Raw genomic sequence first — 15,419 nt, 5'->3', positions numbered from 1 at the left:
GACCGGACCAGCAAACAATTGGTTTACCGGTAGGAAATTTACAAATTGGGACGAATTCGTAATTCAGTTTAAATATACATTTGTCGGTTCGAAACTGAATGTAGTCGAACGTATGAAAAATATACTGAATCGTGTACAAGGTGAATCGGAAATGGTAAACGATTATTTTCACCATAAAGCTAGATTATGTCATGAATTAGAATTGCCGTTTGATGAGACAAAAAAGGAGATTGTGGCCGGCTTAAGGTCGCGAGATTTGTGTTGTTATTTATTAGCTTGACATCATATTGATGAAGACAGCCTTTGTTATGATTTGAAGTTGTTTGCTCAGATTAATGATGCCCGTTCACAGTATTTTAAAAAAAATAAGCCACAACGTCCAAATATCAACGAAGTAAGTCACGTTACGTCTAGTACAACAAAGTCTCAAATGCCTACTGCATTTAAAGAAACTAAGAAGTTTACCAAATTACCGCCGCGCAATGACAAAGACAAGCCACTCTGTTTCAACTGCTCAAGGTATAGGCATGTATCGAGATACTGCACAAAACTAAAAATAACGAAGTGCGAAAAATGTGGAAAATATGGTCATGAAAAAAACGCTTCTTTTACAAATACACAAGTTATGTTTTTAGTGAGTTTAATACCAAACACAATTAATGAAAAGTATTTTTTTGATTCCTTTTAGTTAATGACAAACCAGTTCAAGCGTACGTACAAGATACTGGGAGTCAACTATGTCTTATGCGAAAAAGTGACGCTATAACAATGGGATTATTGATCGAGTCAATACCGAATACAGTGAAGTCCGAGACGGTGATGGTAGATTGGTGCCTCTATGCGTTGTCACAGTGAAATTACAAGTTGACTGCGCTACTTCTCAAGTACCAATTTATATCGTTCCAGATGACGCACAGACCATAGCACTTATAGTTGGGCAACCATTCACCAAACAATCACATATTGTACTAGTCAAAAGGGGAGACATCAAGGGGTGATCGTGGAACAGCCTTCACTGGAAAAGAATTTGAGCAAATGTGTAAAACCAGGAACATTATTCATGTGAAGAATGCAACTGCTACGCCTAGAGCCAATGGACAATGTGAGAGACTGAACATGACAATTTTATCTACGTTGACAACCACCTGCAAAGAAGAGACTGATTGGGACAGAGTTATAGGAAGAATCCAATGGAGCATTAATAATGCATTTAAAAAAGCAACAAAATCAACTCCATTTACACTAATGTTTGGGTTTATTCCAAGGACCTATGATGGTGACGCAGTTCAAGATGAAGTGCTATCAACTCAATACAACACATGTGACGTTTTACAATTAAGTGCTCGAGCGTTAGAGTCAATAATTGCAGAGCGAAATAAAATGCAGGACTATCACAATCAAGGGCAAACTAAGGTACTACATTGTCCACTGGTGACTTAGCAATGATACAGCGTCAGATAACAGGACAGCCAGGAGAATAAAAAAAAATGTTAGTAAAATACAAGGGTCCTTATGTAAAATCACAGAAGTTCTACCTAATGACCGTTTCAGGGTACAAGATTTACTTGGGATTCAAAGAACTCAAAGATTCTATGAAGGTGTAGTGGCCATAGATCAGATGAAGATGTATATGAACTTTGAATCTGACTCATGCGAAGATGAAGAAGATAGTAACCAGGGAGATGAAGAAATGGAGAAAGAAGAAGAGGACAAGACTGATCAACGACCCATTCGAGTCAGGCAAAAGCCAAAGAAATTTGAAGACTTTATAATATGATCTCTTGTATGTAATAATTAATATATATGTATAAAAAAATAGGTATGTGCTAATAGGTATGAGGACATAAGGCCTAAGGATGGCCGAATGTTATGTTTATGTTATTATTATTATCATTATTATTATTTGTATTAGTATTATGTATTGATAACGGTACGGACGGGGTATCGATAATCAATAGTAGTCAGTCATGGCCCGTATGTTGAGACGAATGGTCATGTTTAAGTTGTATAATCTTTCCTAAATAAACTTTAATGTATGTTAAGTCATAGTGTTGTTCATATTTGTTAATGCTTGTTTAATACGTCCTATTACTGGATTATCTAAACGATTTAAACATTTTGTTCATCTTTAATACCCACGTTATTTTCAATTTTATAAGTAATTAATCTATTTTTAAATGCTGTTTCTTCAGTTTTTAAAATAGGTTGAATATCCTTCTTATCAAAATTAAAAAAAGTTGAGACCCTTTATAAATGTCCTATTTTATTAATTTTTATAATTATCATAAATATTAATACATGTTTTTCCATTTCTTGCCATACGAATAAATAATAAAAATAATCATGATCTCTTGCAGCTTCGTCTAAGTTGTTTATAGGTTTTTATTTTTTTCTAACTTTGTTCCCGGTCCTAATTAATTATAACCAGGCCAATGCAATTCAGGTAAAAATGAGCAATTCAAAAAATAATTAATAAATCCTGAACCTTTTATAATTTTCTTTGTTAAACATGAAACATATGAATATAAATAATATGCACCATTATTAAGAATATCAATTAAGTTTTTCATCATGATAAATATTAATTCCTTTTCTTTCTTCATTTGATATAAAATATATTTTTTTTTTATTATGGAATCTTTTGATATTTTTATAACTTATTTTGGTAAGTTTGTTAAATAATAAATATTCAATACCTTTAGTTGTATCAATAATTTTTTCCATACTTGTTTTACATAAATTTAGAATCGAAGTTTTTCGTTATAATAATTATTATTTCCTGCTCTTTCTTCAGCAGAAATAATTTGTTATCTGCATATTAATTGTTTCATATTATCAATATAACGATATTCAATACGATCATCTATGTATTGTCATAAACCCTCTCCTATTGGTTTTGTTATTGGTCTTTTCTTTCATTTATTTCTTTCAAAATATTGCTTATCATTGATACATATTTTGCACCACCACTTAATTTAGCTCTTCCGGTTGATTTATCATTGTTTTGGTATATAGAATCAGTTTCAATTAATATTTCTTTATAAAGTTTAAAGTTATCATCTGTATACATTTCAGGTCTGGTTAACATCTGAATGAGCTAATAATCTCCACAAACCTACAGTTCCTTTATATTTTTTTCCATTTAAAATTATATCATTATTTTCAAATGTTATCATACATTTCCCGATTATATGATCTTCAAAATCTTTATTATAATATATTCCAAAATAATTATTGGGTTTTATTGTTAGTAGATATTTTGTTGCAGTAGGACCTAATTTTATAGTATCTGCAGGCATTTGAGAACTATCTGTTGATTTTTGACGAGAATTTTTTGGAGTTTCAAAAGTCTCTTCTGTACTCATTAAACGTTGTAATTCTGGATTTTTAGGTTTATAAAGAGGTATTATAATCTTTTGAATATCATTATCGATTTTAATAGCAACCTCTTTAACATCAATAACAGATGGTTCAACATTTGATAAGGCTTTTAATATTTATCGTTTAATACTGTTTTTCTGTAGTTATTTTGTACATTTTTTTTAAGATAAATTATTTTTTGTAACTTTGTTGGTGTGTATTGTTTTTTATTCAATTTTTTATATTATTTTTACTTTCACCTTTATCTTCATCTTCTTCATCTTATTTTTATAAAATTTAATTTTTTTTCGGATTGTTCTAAATCTGATTTTTTATAAGTTTTTTGTAAATTTTATCTAAGATAAATTAATTGATTCATTTTTTCAGTCACGTTTTCATAATTAGTTTAAAAAACTTCTTAAAATTCTTTTGTGTTTCTACTGCTTCTGGTGGCTCTTCAATATTTTTTTTTCTAATTCTTTTTGAATTTGTTTTATATCCATTTATAACACAAAACTAAAAAAAAAATATTTTCATTGTTCATCAATATTTAAAATATCAATACCTTTATTTTCATAGATCAAATTTTTTTTATCATATGTTTTACAATAAGTTCTAAAAATTTCTTTAAATTTGTCTAATGGTATAATAAATTTTGCTAATAAAATCGGACGGCTGTCATATAGTACGCGGTCTACCGGTGAATTTATGAGTATAGTATGCGGTCTACCGGCGATTTACGAATATAGTATGCGGTCTACCGCAAATAAATAAATTAAAAATATCATAATATTGCAACGTGCTTTGATAAAACACTTAGAAATAATTCAACAGTTATACATAGTATTGTTGTATAATTATTCATAGTATTATTGTATAATTATTCATAGTATTATAGTATAATTATTGTAGTAGTAGTATCCAGTAAAAAAATTAATAATTAAATATTTGTTAGTCAAAAAAATTGTTGTCAATGAATATAAATATAAAATATAATACGTTAAACAAAAACTTGCGCCATATCTCTCAAAAACGCATTAAATAAATCTGATTTATTTATTCCTCGCCACCATGTTTCCATTAGATACCTGCAATAATATGTATAATATAATATTACATTAAATTTATTAAACATAACTTAAAATAATTTTACCTTGGAAGGAGGTCAGGAGTTGTACCACACATATTTTTTACTACTTTTAAGCGTAATGGTCTTGTAGTAACCAGTGATGGTTGCTGCACGCTTCCGTCGTAGGTTGGAAAGATGAGGTATATAAGTTAGACAATAGATTAATAAGATAATTGATACGTTTATTAACTTGTTAAAACATAAATGAAAAGGCTTTCGTTTGCGTAAGCACAAGTACTTAACTACCGTAAAGCAAGTGACAACACTGACTAAGTCTAACTGACTCTTAACTAACTCTGATTAAATCTATGATGAGGACTCATATTTATATGGAACATGCCGTGATGGAGAATAGGATGATCTACGTCTATGAAGTGGCGTGATATAGTTCTAGGCCACTGGACTTTAGAACTACGTTTTTATACTAAAAACGTCGGTTTACTACATTCCTCCCCTATAAGACGATACTCCGTATCACATCGGGGTGGGGTACACGGAATACCTTGTCTTGATCTGAGGTGCGGACGGTAATGGAATAATGTCGTCCTTGATCTGTTCCTGTGTTCGATTAGTTACTGGAACATCTTCGTTTGGTTCTGACTGGTATGGTTCTTCGACTTGTACTGGAGTTTGAAAATGCCATAATTCTACTTCTGGATCTGGTGCGATATTTCGTCTGGATCTCCTGGTATAGCATAGATCCATTCGTTTTTGAACTTCAATTTGTGAAATAGATTTGCTCGCAACTGTACTTGCATGATTTCACAACTGTCTGGAACCTCTTTTGGCTCTTGTAGTAAAAGCACCTCGCATATAGGACGTCCGCTTCTAGGATGTAAAGGATAAATTTCAGGACATAAAAGGAAATCGCCGGGGTGTTTACAAAGGCTTTGATCAATTTCATCTTAGACTGAATACATTTCTTTAGATTTACTTACAGCTAAATACTTATATTTAGGTTTTATATAAACACAATTATTATTATTACAATCTGGTAAAGGTATTAGCTGAAAAAGTGTCAATTCGTATTGATATACCAAAGGTATATTTAAAATAAAAACAATTTTGTCATTTAAATAATATATCGTTATGTCTGAGAGGGGTATCATTTCTTGTACATTACTTTCATTTAAATCTATGGGTAAGTTTGTACCACTTGGCATCCCTACCTTAATATTTAAAAGCTGTTTTAGTAACTCTTTGGGGGTTAATAAGCTTGGCTGTATTAATCCTACTTTGGCTGTTTGTATGACGTCGAATAATATATCGGTCTCGGCTTTATATAATTCTAATATTAGCTTGATTTGAATAAAATGATACGCTAGAAAGCTTCTCATATTAGCTTCGGATGTCATATTTCGATATATCATACCTGATAAACGAATTTACTAAATAATACTAATGATAATGATATAGCTATGACTACTTATAACAATAAAAAAACATCAGAGGATCCTACAGCTAAACCTATATATAAATATATTATGACACCTTAAGTGTTCATAAATCAGTCTCGAAATATTTTTTTGTATTATTAATGTGGATCCTGTAGTCTTTCCTCCCTTTCTTTATTGTTATATTTTCATTGTCGTGAATCATTATCACCTCGTATGGCCCTGACCAATTAAAACATAATGCATTTTTCTTGTTCTGATCTTTTAGTAACACTTTATCTCCTACGTGTAATTCTAATATGTTTGCGTTTTGATCATAATATTGCTTATTGGAATTTTTCTTTTTTTATTAGATTTTCCCTTGCTATCTTATGTGTTTCTTGCATTATTCTTTTTAAATCTAACGCGTAATTATCATAATTATATTGTGGTTCAGTCGTTTGAAAAAAACGTGTCGGAATTATTGGTTTTTTCCCGAAAACTAACTCGTATGGAGTATAATTTGTTGAAGTATGCACCGTGGTATTATAGCAAAACATAGCATAACTAATTAACGCGTCCTAATTATTATCTTTGTCTACAAAACTGCGTAAGTAAGTTTTCAAAGTTAAATGTGATCGTTCCAAATAACCATTTGATTGGGGATGCCACGGAGTTGTTTTAGTTTTCTCGATTTTTAATAATTTACAAACGTCTTAAAACAAATTTGATAAGAAATTGGTACCACAATCTGTTAGAATAGTAACTGCCGTAGGGTTGCCATAATTTCAATAAGTAAAACCGGGACAGATAGAAAAATAGTAAATAAATTTAGAATTAATTATTATTGAACTATATTCGCCATTGGGTATGTATTAAAAAAACGACACAATAGGTTATAGTGTTATAACTTATACACTTTATTTCTATAACAAATTGACAATGTAAACTTTTTTTTTTAATTTATTATTTTATAATATTTAACAATATTAAATTAATATACTATAATTATAAAATAACAACTTTTATTTGCTTGTACTTGGGCCGGGGTGGTTGGGCTCTTCTGTCTCCTTTTCTTTGTGCCATTCATATTTCTTAGATGATTTAACCGATGCTAGTAAAGATGGCTGTGTTTTAACATACTCGTAAAATTCGGAACAAGTCATTTTGTAATTGTACTTGCACATTATAATACTTTCCACAGTATCAAGCTGAAGACGATTTTGTTCGTCAGTCCATTGTATTTCCATTAAAGAAAATACACGTTCGACGTTAGCATTGTGGGCCGGTATTGCAAAAACATACTGAGCAATTTTTAAAAGTTCTGAGTGTTGTTCATCGTGTATTGACACACTAAAAAAACATTGCCATTTTTCACTAGCAATTTTATTATCCCAATCTAATATACTGTTTTTGAATTCTTCGATTTTTTTTTTTTTAAGTATGTTAGCTGATCAAACAATAAAGAATCATCTAACTGTATGTTTTCATCAGATAAATAAATTATTGTTTCTTCTACGTCACGCCATGCTATCGGCTCCAACAAAGACATCCAGTCAAAAACATGAAAGTGATTTGTTGAGACCGACCATTTGGTTAAATATGTAATTGCTGTATTGTAAAACTCATCAACTTCTTCATAAAATGTATGTTTTACTTGATCAGATATTTCTTCTTTTCTCAACATTTCTAGAACTTTTAAACCAACAAATTTATTAATTTGTCTATTTTTTAAGTTATCTGAAATGGTGCTTAATATTTTTCTTAGTTCAATCATACTCGTTTTAGATTTTTCAATCAATAAAATGTTCCTGTTAAAAATAACGAGTTGTGCATGTAAAAACCACATATGTGTTTCACTCATCAGACTATTAAATGTGTCGAATAGTATTTTTGGAGGTTTCTCTTCGGACTGAAAAAATGATTTTAGTGCAGGCCACATAGATAGCGTTCTTTCCACTGCTGGTAGCAATGATACCCACCGAGTTTTGGAATGATTTAAAATAGTTCTGTAGTTGATATCCACAAATTTACAGAAATCTTTTAATATTTCTGTTCTTACAGTGTAAATAGAAAAGTACCCAAATATTTTAAATATGATCATTTCAGCATCAAAACTAAACGTATTTACAGCTGTAGAAATAGTATTGTGCAATATGTGAGCAGAACAGCCAAAACCTTCCAGTTCATTTTGAATGGCTTCTTTTAGTTTAAAAAAAATATTATTTTGCCCTTTTCTATGAATTCCTCTGGTGTTTGCATTATCTGCACAAAATGCAATGCATTTTTTTAAAGGTATTTTCAAATTATTTAATGTATCAATACAACATTGCGAAATTGTTTCTGAAGTTTCGTTTTTAAGAGAACTCATTTTTATTAATTGACTTTTTATACCATCTTACTTTGTAAAATATTGAATTATAATTGGAAATATTTTTCTGATTTATGATTACTAGCATCCGTCGCCATACTAAAGAAAATTGTATTTTCTAAATCTGATTTAAATATATCAACTGTATGTGGAGCTAAAATGTATTTTACTATTGCAGTGCCTTTAGTTCGTGCAGTTGACATTTTACAAGCAATTTTTGAGTCGGGAAATAATTTTGAATAAAGCGGTGTAGTACAGTCCAGTGAATTAAATGAATTATGGTGAAAAATTACCTTATAAACATTAACCAACTCTGCAGCAGCTACCAATTGTTCTTCTTTTGTATCAGGAGTTACAAAAAACTTGGTCACTTTTTCACTAATATTTACACTTTGAGAATTTTTTTTATGTTTGTTACATTTAATATGATCGACTATGTCAGATTTTCCACCCTGGGCAACTTGAAAATAGCTTTTGCAAAAAGTGCAATATGCTTCAAATTCATTTCTACCTTTTTTTATAAAACTCCAAGTAACGGAAAACTCGTCACGAAAGTGACATTTTCTTTTTGGTGCCATAATAATGAATAAAATAATAAAAACGAACAATCTAGGCTACGTTCTACGAGTGACTACGATCTACGTTCAATTGATGTAAAAGTCATTACTCTGTCTCTGTATCACCCGTACAGTGTTGCCAAAAGTCGGATAAAAGTCCGATTGTCGGATATTTTTTTATTAATAGGACAATTTTCGGACAATTAATGAATCGGACTTTCTACGGATTTTTAATAAAAACTATTGTATTTTATACTTGTACTTTTCAGAAAAAAAATGCCTTGGGAAAATTATTATTATTAAAATAAACTAATACTATTTCGTCAGAATATTTTACTAATAACGAAATATTATCGGAAATAGCACAGCCGCATAATTGGCATCGCCTTCGCCGTCGTCGTCATTCGGAGAAAAATAATTAAAATTCGCTAAAAATAGATACACGAAATCCAATACACCATTGAAATCACAAGATAAGATCCTACTGAATAACTACATATAAATATTGAAACAGTGCTACTATAAACAATCAAATAATACACCCATAAAGATATACATAACATTTACCGACTACGTGTCGACCGGTCGACATCCATGAGACAATGTGACAGTTGTAAACTACGTGTCGACTGTGCAACTGAACATGTTAATTTAAATTATTATTATACCATTTTATGATTGATAAATTTTATAATGGATAAATTCGTGACAAAAACATTGAAGTTCCGGAAGGATGTAACTGATTTAAGTACCTATAATATAATTTGTATAATATACACAATTTACAGTAATTGCTGGTCTAACGTTTGGACCTATTATTTTTACATTAATTTTACATTCTAAGCAAAACCAGAAATATTTTGGTTTTAGTCTGTTTATTTATTTTTTACAAAAATTTTTATTTTTTTGGGGTGTTCTACTTGACATATTTTATTTTATTTCAGTCTAACGATATACCTAGTACCAGTACATTAGGTGACGTAGCACAAAATAGTGAGAGTGAAGATGACCCCCTTGTAGTATCATCTGAAAAAAAAAAATTAAAAGGCATATCTTGGAAAAATTTAACCCATCATGGTTGGATAATCCAATGTTTAAAGACTGGCTTCAGAAAGGGAAATTCAAAAATAAAAAAGGTCATGAATTAGCATTTTGTAAAATATGCCAATGTGAACTTTTAGCTCACAAAAGTGTTTTAAAAAAACATTTGAAAACTGAAAAACATGTAGAGCTAATGAGAGTATCTGTAAATCAGCAGAATTTACCACAATTTTTTGAAAATAAATCAGGTTTAGTAAATAATATAAAAAGAGCTGAAATTAAGTTGGTTGGTTTTTTAGCTACCAATAACTTGCCTTTCACATTGATGGATACATTATGTCCTCTATTAAAAGATGTGGCTCCCGATTCGGAAATATTAAAAGGCATAGCTACTAAACGTACAAAGGCGACTAAAATAATGAAGTTAACAACTAGAAAACACTTTAAGTTAAAACTTTCAGAAAAATTATCTACCCCTGGCTCATTTTTTTCTTTGGTATTGGATGAAACTACAAATAGATCCACAACTAAACAAAGTGCTCTAACAGTTACATTTTATAATGAAGATGAAAAAGGTGTTAAAACTCATTTTTTGGATATAATTGAAACCCCGTCAGGAACTGCAGACAGTTTATATATGTGTATTCAAAATTGTTTGAAAGACCATTCTATTCCACTAGAAAATTTTGTAGGATTTTCTTCGGACACTACTAACGTAATGGTTGGAAAAAGTCATTCAGTTTTTTCCTTATTGAAAGACAAAAATCCAGCTATTGTTTGTGTCAAATGTAGTTGCCATTCAATACATTTAGCCGCTTCTAAGGCATGTTTGAAGCTACCTAGATCTGTAGAGGATCTTTTAAGAGACTTAGGTGCTCATTTCAGCAGAAGTTTTGCAAGGAAATGTGTCCTAATTGAATTTCAGAAGTATTTTCAAACAGAAATCCATTCAATTTTAAAACCTTCCAATACTCGCTGGCTCTCATTAAAGTCATGTGTTGATCGAGTTTTGGAACAATACCCAGCATTAGAAGCCTACTTAAAGGAACTAGTATTTGAAGACCCATCCAAAACTTCTAATTAAATGCTGAAAACAATGAATAATTGTTATACTAAAATTTATTTAGAATTTTTGTCTTATGTATTATCTTTATTGACAGAATTTAACATATTATTCCAATCTGAAGCTCCTTTATTGTACAAACTAAAATCAGAAGTCGAACGTCTATTAACAAATATTGTAAGCAATTATATAGAGCTTAAGTATGTTAAGTCATTAACAAATATTTTTGAAGTTGATGAAACGAATCCCCATTACTTTGAAAAACAAGATAATATTTACATAGGCATGGAAGCTTCTGAAAGTATTTTATTAATTAAATCATCTACTACAACTCAAAATTTGGATATTTTTTATAATTCTTGTCTTAACTTTTACATTGAATTGGTTAAGGATATCAAAAGTCATTTCAATTTTGTGGTGAGTGATCCACTTTTTGATATGATAAAAATTGTAGATCAAGCCCACGCACAATCATTCCAAACAAAATCATTAAAACAATTTTTTATTAGATTTCCAATTCTGAATAATATAGTAAATCAACAACTCACCGAACAAGAATGGCGTGAACACGCTTTATTAAATCATTCTACTGAAAATTTGGACACCTCAATTTCAGTAGAAGATTATTGGAGCAGTGTTTTCAATATCAAAAATGCAGTAGGCTGTAGGCACTCCACTTTTTAACAATTTAAAAGTAGTAATTAAGTTGTTACTTGTACTTCCCTTTTCTAATGCTTCAGTTGAAAGAGTGTTCAGCACATTAAATTTGTGTAAAACTGCACATAGAAATAGACTGAAAACCGAAACCTTACGTGCAATTATGACTACAAAAGATGGAATAAAATCAGAAAAAGGAATTGTTGCTTTTAATCCAAGTAAAGCTATGCTAAATGAAAAACTTTGGTCTTAATTTGTGTGACTGATATTGTCCTAATATAAAAATTATAAAATCAGTGTTATTTTTTTTTTATAATTTTGAGTTGACTGTTATATTTTGTTACATAATAATGCATTTAAAAAAAAAAAACTATTATAACATTAAGTTATTAAGTTATAATTTACATTTTTGTAATTTTAATGTACTTAAACCTTTAGTTTATAAATTATTTATTGTTAAAGGAAATAATAAATATTATTTAATGCACAAAATATTTAAATTTAAAAATGTAACAAATGATAATTGATAACGTTATTTGTATTATCATTGATAGTAACAAATTTTAGTTCTGGTCTCTATCATAGGATGGCACTAGTGAGTAGTATTGTTTGTACTTTATAGTGAAAATGATACTACTAGCGCTCGTCTTGTGATAGCGACCAGAAGTGAAATTTGTCCTCGTCTATCGGAGCTCACTAATCGTAGAACGGTATGATTTTGTTAGCTGATCTAACGTTATGAAAATTTTTTGTCGGACTTTTCGGATAATTTAAAATATTTTTATGGATTATTAGTTAAATCGTTTCTGGTAACACTGCACCCGTATGGCCGTATCGATTATCGATAAAATATAAAAATAAAACATGTAAACTGTATAGTGCACAGCGCACATGACTTGTTTGTTGTTCTCGAATATTACGGTATCCAACGCCACGGTCGTGGCGAGAGCTGAGTAAAAAAAATAAAAGCGGCGGCACGACAGTGTATATTATCTCGAAGCAGGAGTTTCCCATTAAAACCGTGTAAATTTCGGTGTTTTTTGTCAGATGAGATAATTAATTATCTACTGAATCAATTTATACCAAGTAAATTGCAAAACATGAGGAAAATCATGGAGATGATCCTTTTGTAAAATCATAAAAATCGTACAGTAGAAGTTAAGTAATTAAGGAAACATGAAACATTTTTAATGAAAAACTATATTGAAATCTTGAATCACGGCGGCCGCTTCTCGCGTTGTCGTGCCGACCGGCCAAATATAAAAAAAAATAAAAATAAATATAATAAAGAAAGATGGCCTCGTGTGGAAAAGACGTGTATATAATAATTCTAGAAAAACAAAACTAAAACAATTATAGTCATTATAGATATTATAATATTATTTAGATAAAATTAAAGATAAAAATATAGAAACATTATCATTATTATAATTTGCATTTGCAATGATGATAAAAATTAGTGATATCACAACAAAAACCCTTCGTAAACTTCGTGTAAAAATGGCTAAGTAAAAAAAAAAAAATCTTTAACTTTTAAGCACTATAAAGATGTGATATCATGAATTAATGCTAAGTATATTGAATTTAAGTAAACGTATTTTGTTTCAATAATTTATTTACTTGGCGAGGAATTATTTCTTAAAAGAAACAAAGTGTGATGAATAATATAATAAAATGGCGAAGAACTATTACAATATAACTTATTATTATTTAAAACATATTATTATTAATATTTATATACTATTCTAAATAATTCCTCGCCAAGTAAATAAATTATTGAAACAAAATACGTTTACTTAAATTCAATATACTTAGCATTAATTCATGATATCACATCTTTATAGTGCTTAAAAGTTAAAGATCTTTTTTTTTTTTTACTTAGCCATTTTTACACGAAGTTTACGAAGGGTTTTTGTTGTGATTATTATTTTATATTTAGCCTATGAATTTATCAATTATTCGTTATCTTTAACATTAACATGTTGACTCTCGATTTCAATTATTATTTGAAAAAATAAAATTGTAGAAATTATACAATTTTAATTTTTTCCTAAAACCGGGACATATAGGCGTCCCGAAAAATGTTTTCGGGACACCTGCACACAAATTCGAAAACCGGTGACAGTCCCTGTTTTCCGGGACGTATGGTAACCCTAGTAATTGGTATACCATAGATACATATAAAACATTCTACAAATGCTTGTGCTACTGTCGTTGCGTCTGTGGAGGCTAATGCTATGGCTACGCCATAACGCGACAATTCATCTTGTATAGTTAAAATATACGAGTTACCTAAACTTGTTACGGGTAATGGTCCTACTATGTCTAAACATATTTTGTGAAACGTAGTAGTTACGGTAGAAGTAATTAACATAGGTTGTTTTGTTTTTTTACCCGATTTGTTTCCCTGACAAATAATGCATTTTTTAATGTAATTTTTTACATCTTGTTTTAAATTTCTCCATTGATATTTCATTTTTAATCTTTTTATTGTACGGGAGGTACCTTGGTGCCCCCTATTAATGTGTCATGATACTCTTTAATTATTTGATTTTTTTCGTCTTCCGTAAAACATTGTTCTTTATATATCGTTACTTCTATATCGGTGTTTTTAAAAACAAAACGGAACATTGCGCGTATGCGCTCGAAACAGGTCAATGTCGTTAACCCTTCTAATCTAATGATTGAAAATTGTTTGATTTGTTCACCGACACAGAATAATTTAATTTCAGCTATCGCGTTATAATATTGTTCTGCGTTCATCTCAGTAGTATATTTTGGGGGATTCTGACCGCTGATCCACCGCATCCACATCCCACATCCCACCGCATCCACATCCCACCGCATCCACATCCCACCGCATCCCGCATCCCTCCTCGCCCACCGCGTCACTGCACCCTCACCGCATCCCACATCCCTCCTCGCCCGCCGCGCCGCCATATTCCCTACGTAACCGACATATCGTACAAGCATTATCATTTTCTTATCACTGTTATCAAGCATTTATCAGTTATAAAATTGTTATCACATATTATCATCATTTATCAGTTATCAAATTGTTATCAATCATTTATTTTTATCAGTTATCATATATTTAAAAATATAATATTCTGCGTTAGAATCGATCCGGGAGGGTATGAGCGTATCATTTTACCACCTTCCCACCTCGACTCTAACCCATTGAACAATATAGTCAATACTGCTATATTTAAATACACGCTAAATAATATACATAATCATATAAATATTCTATAGCTACCTCTTATACTTAGGAAAATCATATACAAAAAATGTAATTAAATTTAGACTCAGTTATATATTTATTACCACCACCACCCATTGAAACTATTACATTTAAATACACGCTAAATAATATAATCATATAAATACTCTATAGTCTCCACTTATAATTTTAGAAAAATAAGTGAATATACTTTTGTATATATATTCGCTCGAGTTGCCAGGACGTCGCCGACTCTTAATAGCCACAATGGCCATTTATATTGAAAGACACTTAACAATAATAGGTATATTATCCGTATTCAATTAAATACCTATTCACATACCACCTGGACATTAGTGATTGAAAGACATTTAATAATGGTAGTAATAATCACAAATAAATGTCTTCTTAATGTGCCCTACCGGTCGTCAGGATGTCGTGGAATCTTAATAGCCACAATGACCATTTATAATGAAAGACACTTCCGCCTTATCGGCATTAAGAGACATATCCTTATTCAATTAAATATTCACTAATAGCTCTGATTATATTCTGACAGCTTAAGTTTCCCGTCATTAAGATATTTATTTAACAAAAAGCCTAAGGATTTCGCATACTCTTAATAATATTTTAATAGTATAACTA

This window comes from Aphis gossypii, unplaced genomic scaffold (genome assembly GCF_020184175.1).
Source record: "Aphis gossypii isolate Hap1 unplaced genomic scaffold, ASM2018417v2 Contig00296, whole genome shotgun sequence".
Lineage (NCBI taxonomy): Eukaryota > Metazoa > Arthropoda > Insecta > Hemiptera > Aphididae > Aphis > Aphis gossypii.
The sequence above is the reverse complement of the archived record's forward strand: the minus strand, read 5'-3'. Positions refer to the sequence as shown.